Source organism: Bos javanicus, chromosome 20 (genome assembly GCF_032452875.1).
Source record: "Bos javanicus breed banteng chromosome 20, ARS-OSU_banteng_1.0, whole genome shotgun sequence".
Taxonomy (NCBI): Eukaryota; Metazoa; Chordata; class Mammalia; order Artiodactyla; family Bovidae; genus Bos; species Bos javanicus.
The window spans coordinates 43556014-43564732 of NC_083887.1; the positions used below are offsets into that span (position 1 = coordinate 43556014).

Consider the following 8719-nt stretch of genomic DNA (forward strand, 5'->3'; position numbering starts at 1 on the left):
CTCCTACCTTCAACTTCCTCCAAATCATGCTATACTGCTGCCAGTGCAAATTTTCTGAAACAAAACTCTGATATATTTATTTTTACTCCCTTGTACAAAATCTTTCCTATGCTCTCTTCATCTCAATAAGATTCAAAAGGTCTGCCTACATATCTATACTTAATAAGAGTCTGTTCTGCACTTGGAGTTGACATCCTCACCTATTAATTTAATTGCAGATCCCTAAAGTGTGTTCGGAGAAGGCAATGGCAACCCACTCCAGTACTCTTGCCTGGAAAATCCCATGGGTGGAGGAGCCTGGTAGGCTGCAGTCCATGGGGTCGCTGGGAGTCGGGCACGACTGAGTGATTTCACTTTCACTTTTCACTTTCATGCACTGGAGAAGAAAATGGCAACCCACTCCAGTATTCTTGCCTGGAGAATCCCAGGGACAGAGGAGCCTAGTGGGCTGCCATCTATGGGGTGGCACAGAGTTGGACATGACTGAAGCGATTTAGCAGCAGCAGCAGTAAAGTGTGTTACTCTTTGTTGTTCGTGGTGTTAGCACCAATTGGAATTTCTTATATTTTGCTATCTTATGTTCACATTTCCTTTCTGAAAAGTTTGCTGACCCCCTTAAGTATTATAATTTAAATGTACTTTAGAAAATATCATACCATTTGGTACTTTTTAAAAATGAAAGTTAAAGTCGCTCAGTCATGTCTGACTCTTTGTGACACCATGGTCTATACAGCCCATGAAATTCTCCAGACCATGCCAGAATACTGGAGCGGGTAGCCTTTCCCCTCTCCAGGGCATCTTCCCTACCTGGGGATCGAACCCAGGTCTCCTGCTTTGCAGGCAGATTCTTTACCTACTGAGCTATTAGGGAAGCCCAAAAGTTGCTTTATTATTTTCGACTTGTTATTTTATAAGACACAAGTTTTGGCTTTTATGTTTTGTATATCTAGAGTCTATTACAGTGCCTGATAAATAATAGTTGCTCAATAGATGTTTATTGAAATGAACTCAGATTAGATAAGGAGGAGTATGCAACTGTTTGAAAATTAAGGGGACAGCAAGGCTATTGCCTGTAGGATCAAAAAAATAAATATAAATATCACCATAAAGCCATGCAAATGTTCATACCAGTTACATTTATCATAACTAATAATTGGAAAGTGTCCATCAACTTGTCAATCAATTAAAAAAAGTGGCATAACCCTGGGATGCAATTATTGTTCAGCAATAGAGACACAGCATGGATGCATCACAAAAGGCAAAAATGATAGTGATCTAATGAAGCTAATAGAATAACACGTATTCTATGATAACATTTACCTTAAATTTTAGAACAAAAAAGCATAAGGAAACTTTCAAGGTGATAGAAATATTATGTATCTTGATTGTGATGCTAATTTCATGGGTGTATTTATCTGTCAAAGTAAAGAAACTATACACATAAAATGGATGCATTTTGTCATATGTAAATTACAACTGGATTTTGTGTATGGTGATATATAAAGCCAGTTTTAGATCAGATGTTTCAAGCTCAAATTCTATTAAAGATAAGTCAAGAAATATGCATGCATGGAGATAGATCCAGGTCAAAGACAATATAAAATGTTATGAATTGTTTAATTGGACATGATATACTGTTATCTTAAAACTTTCAAATTTAAATACCATGAAATATTTCTCTAGTCAAATGAAATATATCTCCTTGATGGAGACAGTCCATGGACAGTGGCTGGAAACTCCTATGTGAGATAAAATAATAGTTTTTCCAAGAGCAAGCTGAAGCAAAGAAAAATAACATAGAAAATTAAGCTAATTTATTACAAAGAAGATGAAAGGTAAATTTTACCTTTTGGCATTTCTTCCAGTAAAACAGCTCTGCTGTAAATTGACCTGGTAAGATAAATGATGAGTTCAAAAGTATAAACTATTCTCTGGAAAGATATTGCCAACCTATGCCAGGTGAATTAATTATTCCAGTAAAATTTAAGAGCCGTGTGTGTGTGTATGTGTATGTGTGTGTGTGTGTGTGTGTGTGTACTAGTGTATGAGAGAGAGAGAGGTACATATATATTTTCACAGCCAAAAACACATAGATATATAAATGACCTTTTGCAAAACTCTCTTGTGACAAAACATTCAATTTAGCTATTGAATTTCTTGATAAATAAGCTAAAGAGCTTTGAATCTTCTTTACTGAATTAACTGCAGTTGAAGTAGACTTCAGTGTCAGAACATTTTTAAAGAAGTCAGCATCAGGTCACTAAACCTGAGTTTCCTGATAACAGAGTGAAGATTCTTTAGTTGAGTCAACATTTTGTCGTGAACTTAATGTTTCCAGTTCAGAGGTTCAGGACTGTGTTATCAAGATGTCCACAGAAACATGAAGTTCACGTTGTCAAACTCTAGTGGTAATCAGGTGCAGCAGAGGGAAAATTATGGAACAGAATCATGTAGGAACACAGCATACACCAGAGACAGATCATCACTTAAGAAGCAGCTTGCCCTAAATGCCTGATAAATGTGTGTGCTCAGCTTAGTGCCCTCGTTAGCAGATCCTCATTTGTAGATTAGTAAAGTCTTGACTGTGTACCAGGATCACACAAAGGTCTCTTACAAATATGAGTATGTGGCATAAACACTTCAACTTTTGCTGAATCTGACTCTGTAGGGTGAGATTCAGCCATCTTCATTTTTATTTTTAAAAAATCCCCGATGTGATTCTGATGTCCCTACAAGTTTGAGAAGCTCTTGCTAATTCCCTTTTCATGTAGTTTTATGTTTCTCTGACACTAGTGTTCTCTTTTCCACAGCTTGGCCTAGGCAGGCATCTTAGCTACATATTTAACTTTTTATTCCTGTGTTGAGTTTGATTAAAGCATTCTGATAAATATGCTGTATTAAGTGGATTGATATAAAGTAACGCTATAATTGTTGAGGTCAGGTGCCTAACAGTTGTGCCCAGACAAGAGACCAGAAATCAGTATTAAAACATCCATCATTCTCCACTCCTGAAGTTATTTTAGTTGAAGCCTCATTTTGTGTGTGTGTGTGTGGGTGTGCTCAGTCCTGTCTGACTCTTTGCGACCCCACGGACTGTAAACCACCAAGCGCCTCTGTCTATGGGGTTTCTCAGGCAAGAATATCGGAGCGAGTTGCCATTTCCTTCCCAATCCAGGGGTTTTCCCAATCCAGGGATTGAACCCATGTCTCTTCCATCTCTGCATTGGCAAGTGAATTCTTTACCACTTCACCACCTGGAAAGCCTCATAACCTCTTGCCAAGACGACTGTTTTAATTACCTAATTGGTGCTCCTGTCTTTTCTGGTTGGTATTTCTGGAAGGTAATTGCTCAAAATAGGAAAATTATATTCTCTTCTTGTCACATGTCTCATTGACACCATACCAACACCACCAAAAATAAAATTCTAACATGCTCTTGAACTCAAATACAGACTAGAATGAAACTTAGATTTCCCCTAAGTAACAGCTGTTTCAGGCACAGCCCCAGTTCAAAATCTTTGCCTACTGAGTGAAATACAAATATGATTCAAAGCCTCCAACACCAAAGAATACATCTATATATTCAGTTCAATGGTGCTTTGTTCCTGTTCATATAAGACTCTCCAGCCATATATATGGAATTTAGAAAGATGGTAACAATAACCCTGTATACGAGACAGCAAAAGAGACACTGATGTATAGAACAGTCTTGTGGACTCTGTGGGAGAGGGAGAGGGTGGGATGATTTGGGGGAATGGCATTGAAACATGTATAATATCATACATGAAACAAGTCACCAGTCCAGGTTCGATGCATGATACTGGATGCTTGGGGCTGGTGCACTGGGACGACTCAGAGGGAGGGTATGGGAGGGGAGGAGGGAAGAGGGTTCAGGATGGGGAACACGTGTATACCTGTGGTGGATTCATGTTGATATATGGCAAAACCAATATAATATTGTGAAGTTAAAAAAAAAAAAAAAGACTCTCCAGCCAAGTTCATTGTCTCCACAACAGCTCTTGGTTTTCTGATTCCATGTTCTTTCTGGAATAGTTTTCCCCATCAAAATAACTCTCTAGTTACCAAAGGGACCTAGTGACCCTCATCTTGCTACATTGTTCTTTTCTTATATTGTTAGTTAATTGCTCAAAATAGGAAAATGATACTCTCTTCCTGTCCCATCTCTCAATGACACCATACCAACAACAAAAATTAAATTCTAGCATGCCCGTGAAGTCAAATACAGACTAGAATGAAACTTGAGAAGCAGTTCTTACAGACAGCCACCTTATATAGTTGGCCCTCCATAGCCACAGGCTCTGCATCTGCGAACTTAAACAACTGTAGATCAAAAGTTTTTTTTTTTTTTTTAAACTCCAGAAAGTTCCAAACAGCAAAGTTGAATTTACTGCACTCTTCAGACAACTATGTTCATAACACATACATTGTATATCCAACTATTTATATAGCAATTACTGACTTCCTTTGTGGCTCAGAGGTAAAGGATAATGAAATCTCCTGCAGTGCAGGAGACCCAGGTCCAATCCCTGGGTCTGGAAGATCTCTTGAATAAGGGAGTGGAGACAGGGATCAAGACCATTCCCATGGAAAAGAAATGCAAAAAAGCAAAATGGCTGTCTGGGGAGGCCTTACAAATAGCTGTGAAAAGAAGAGAAGAGAAAAGCAAAGGAGAAAAAGAAAGATATAAACATCTGAATGCAGAGTTCCAAAGAATAGCAAGAAGAGATAAGAAAGACTTCCTCAGCAATCAATGCAAAGAAATAGAGGAAAACAACAGAATGGAAAGACTAGAGATCTCTTCAAGGAAATCAGAGATACCAAAGGAACATTTCATGCAAAGATGGGCTCGATAAAGGACAGAAATGGTATGGTCCTAACAGAAGCAGAAGATATTAAGAAGAGATGGCAAGAATACACAGAAGAACTGTACAAAAAGATCTTCACGACCAAGATAATCAGGACGGTGTGATCACTCACCTAGAGCCAGACATCCTGGAATGTGAAGTCAAGTGGGCCTTAGAAAGCATCACTACGAACAAAGCTAGTGGAGGTGATAGAATTCCAGTTGAGCTATTCCAAATCCTGAAAGATGACGCTGTGAAAGCGCTGCACTCAATATGCCAGCACATTTGGAAAACTCAGCAGTGGCCACATGACTGGAAAAGGTCAGTTTTCATTCTAATCCCAAAGAAAGGCAATGCCAAAGAATGCTCAAACTACCGCACAATTGCACTCATCTCACACGCTAGTAAAGTAATGCTCAAAATTCTCCAAGCCAGGCTTCAGCAATATGTGAACCGTGAACTTCCTGATGTTCAAGCTGGTTTTAGAAAAGGCAGAGGAACCAGAGATCAAATTGCCAACATCCGCTGGATCATGGAAAAAGCAAGAGAGTTCCAGAAAAGCATCTATTTCTGCTTTATTGACTATGCCAAAGCCTTTGACTGTGTGGATCACAATAAACTGTGGAAAATTCTGAAAGAGATGGGAATACCATACCACCTTATCTGCCTCTTGAGAAATTTGTATGCAGGTCAGGAAGCAACAGTTAGAACTGGACATGGAACAGCAGACTGGTTCCAAATAGGAAAAGGAGTTCATCAAGGCTGTATATTGTCACCCTGTTTATTTAACTTGTATGCAGAGTACATCATGAGAAACGCTGGACTGGAAGAAACACAAGCTGGAATCAAGATTGCTGGGAGAAATATCAATAACCTCAGATATGCAGATGACATCACCCTTATGGCAGAAAGTGAAGAGGAACTCAAAAGCCTCTTGATGAAAGTGAAAGTGGAGAGTGAAAAAGTTGGCTTAAAGCTCAACATTCAGAAAATGAAGATCATGGCATCTGGTCCCATCACTTCATGGGAAATAGATGGGGAAACAGTGGAAACAGTGCCAGACTTTATTTTTCTGGGCTCCAACATCACTGCAGATGGTGACTGCAGCCATGAAATTAAAAGACGCTTACTCCTTGGAAGGAAAGTTATGACCAACCTAGATAGCACATTCAAAAGCAGAGACATTACTTTGCCAACAAAGGTTCGTCTAGTCAAGGCTATGGTTTTTCCAGTGGTCATGTATGGATGTGAGAGTTGGACTGTGAAGAAGGCTGAGTGCTGAAGAATTGATGCTTTTGAACTGTGGTGTTGGAGAAGACTCTTAAGAGTCTCTTGGACTGCAAGGAGATCCAACCAGTCCATTCTGAAGGAGATCAGCCCTGGGATTTCTTTGGAAGGAATGATGCTAAAGCTGAAACTCCAGTACTTTGGCCACCTCATGTGAAGAGTTGACTCATTGGAAAAGACTCTGATGGTGGGAGGGATTGGGGGCAAGAGGAGAAGGGGACGACAGAGGATGAGATGGCTGGATGGCATCACTGACTTGATGGATGGGAGTCTGAGTGAACTCCGGGAGTTGGTGATAGACAGGGAGGCCTGGCGTGCTGCGATTCATGGGGTCGCAAAGAGTCGGACACGACTGAGCGACTGATCTGATCTGATCTGAACCCACTCCAGTGTTCTTGTCTGGATAATTCCATGGACAAAGGGACCTGATGGGGTACAGTCCACAGGGTTGCAGAATCAGACACGACTAAGCAACTAACACTGCTATATAGCATTTACATTGTATTAGGCATTTTATGTAGAGATGATTTAAAGTGTACTGGAGGATGTGCATAGGTTATATGTGAATACTGTGCCATTTCATATGACACTTGAGCACCTGCTGGTTTTGGTATTTGAGGGACTCCTGGATCCCATGCCAAAAGATACTGAGGAATAACTATATTTACAGAAATATAGGGATATGAAGTTTGTGTTGGATTCCCTGGTACCTCACCTGGAAAAGAATCTTTCTGCAATGCAGGAGATCCCAGTTTGATTTCTGGGTCAGGAAGATCCACTGGAGAAGGGATAGATCACCTACTCCAGTATTCTTGGACTTCCCTGGTGGCTCAGTTGGTAAAGAATCCACCTTTTTGTGAGTAAAACCTACCAACCAATAACAACAAAAATCCTGAGGAATACTTAAAAATGGTTTGAATTTAGTAATACAATTTCATAAATAAGAGTGTCTGTATTTGTAATGCTTATTTGAAAACTGTTACATTCCTATTTTGTCTGGCTGCTTCATGAAAACTTCAACTAATCATTGACCCTATTTAAAGTCAGGTGAGGGACCAGATAGACACTGCTATAATATTGAGAAAATAATCTAAATGAGGGGATTTAGGAATTTATTCTGTACATACTGTATTTTCATCCTCAAGGAACATCTTTTAAAAGTACTTTGAAGTCTCTTTCAATATATGTTTGACATGTACATTTATCTGGAAAACAATAACGTGTTGAAATGCTCTTTGCTGACTGAATGGTCTCTAGGCTGAGGTTGCTCAGGAGAATTTGTGTGTATGGGCTTCCTGAGAATGAAAATATGCAGAGGTTAAAGAAGATAGCAGCAGAACTAATGTCAGTGGCAACGCCTGTCACTGGAATGTCAGCTCTCTGTCTCTGCACCTCACTTTAGTGATCGGAGATCTTAACCACTCTAGCCATTCCATAGCATTTCACACTTTATGAAAAAGATCACATGTGTATTTTTTGGAGAGCAAAAAGTAGCAGGTACCCTAAAAACAAGCTTTCCAGTGGGTCAGTGGTAAAGAATCCACCTCCAGTGCGGAAGCTGTGGGAGACGTGGATTCAACCCCTAAATCAGGAAGATCCCCTGGAGGAGGACATGGCAACCCACTCCATGTTCTGATCCCATGAACAGAGGAGCCTGGTGGGCTACAGTCCAAGGGGGCACAAAAAGACACAACTGGGGCGACTTATCACACACCTACACACCCTAAAAACAGTGTTAACTGACATGTTCTGGAGATTAAAAGATCAGTTCTTTGAAAAGGTCACATTCTACTGTGTCTGTGAAGTTTTGAGCATGGGGTGGTATGTGAGCATAAAGACCATGCTGAGTTAGTGAAAGCCAAGTTGATTGACCATGATACTCCATCCATAAAATTCGCTGAATACTGTTTCTTATGTTCTTTTGAGCCCATGTGTACACTTTATTACATGGACAGTTAAAGCAAAACAAATCATAGATTTGAGTGATGAGCAGAGCACACGATGGCCACCAGATGGTCCAGTGTAGGGAGCCGTGCTCTCTGTGTTCTGCCACGGAGAGCGTGGAGATTCAAAACTGTAGGCAGAGTTTGGTGGGACCTTTGGGATCCTTCTGGGGCTCCTGTTCCAGACTCAGATAAAAGAAGCACAATAGAAACTTCAAAAGGTTTCGGGTGTTTTAGGAAATTCCTGTTTTCTTTGAGGAATATAATTGCCATTTACACTAGACTTTAAGGCGAACAAGACATCTGTAGTTTCTGGCCTTTTATAAATATAGACAGGCCCTGAAGCAATTCCAGCAGGAAAATCCTGGAGGATACCGCCTGAGATCTTCCACTCACATGCACACCCAGACCTGCCACAAGGTCGCTGTAAGTTCACACTTCTCTGTTCACAGGGTGACCCCTGTGAAGACTGTGTGGGGAGGAAGGATTCTAAACCTGTCTGTGCATTCCTCTGCTCTGTGCCTGCACCAGCTGAGAGGAGGCTGCTCAGAGTCATGGATATCTCATCCAGAAAATGAAACAAACCATCCTATAACAGGATTTGAGGACTTGATGGGATATGAA

General features: G+C 40.3%; 1 non-coding gene across 1 annotated transcript; it reads right to left on the reverse strand.

Moving 5' to 3' along the window:
* Positions 1-799: 799 nt before the first annotated feature.
* On the reverse strand, positions 800-871 carry TRNAC-GCA (transfer RNA cysteine (anticodon GCA)). Its single transcript has one exon. It is a non-coding gene; the product is annotated as a tRNA-Cys (tRNA).
* Between the last annotated feature and the right edge of the window lie 7848 nt (positions 872-8719).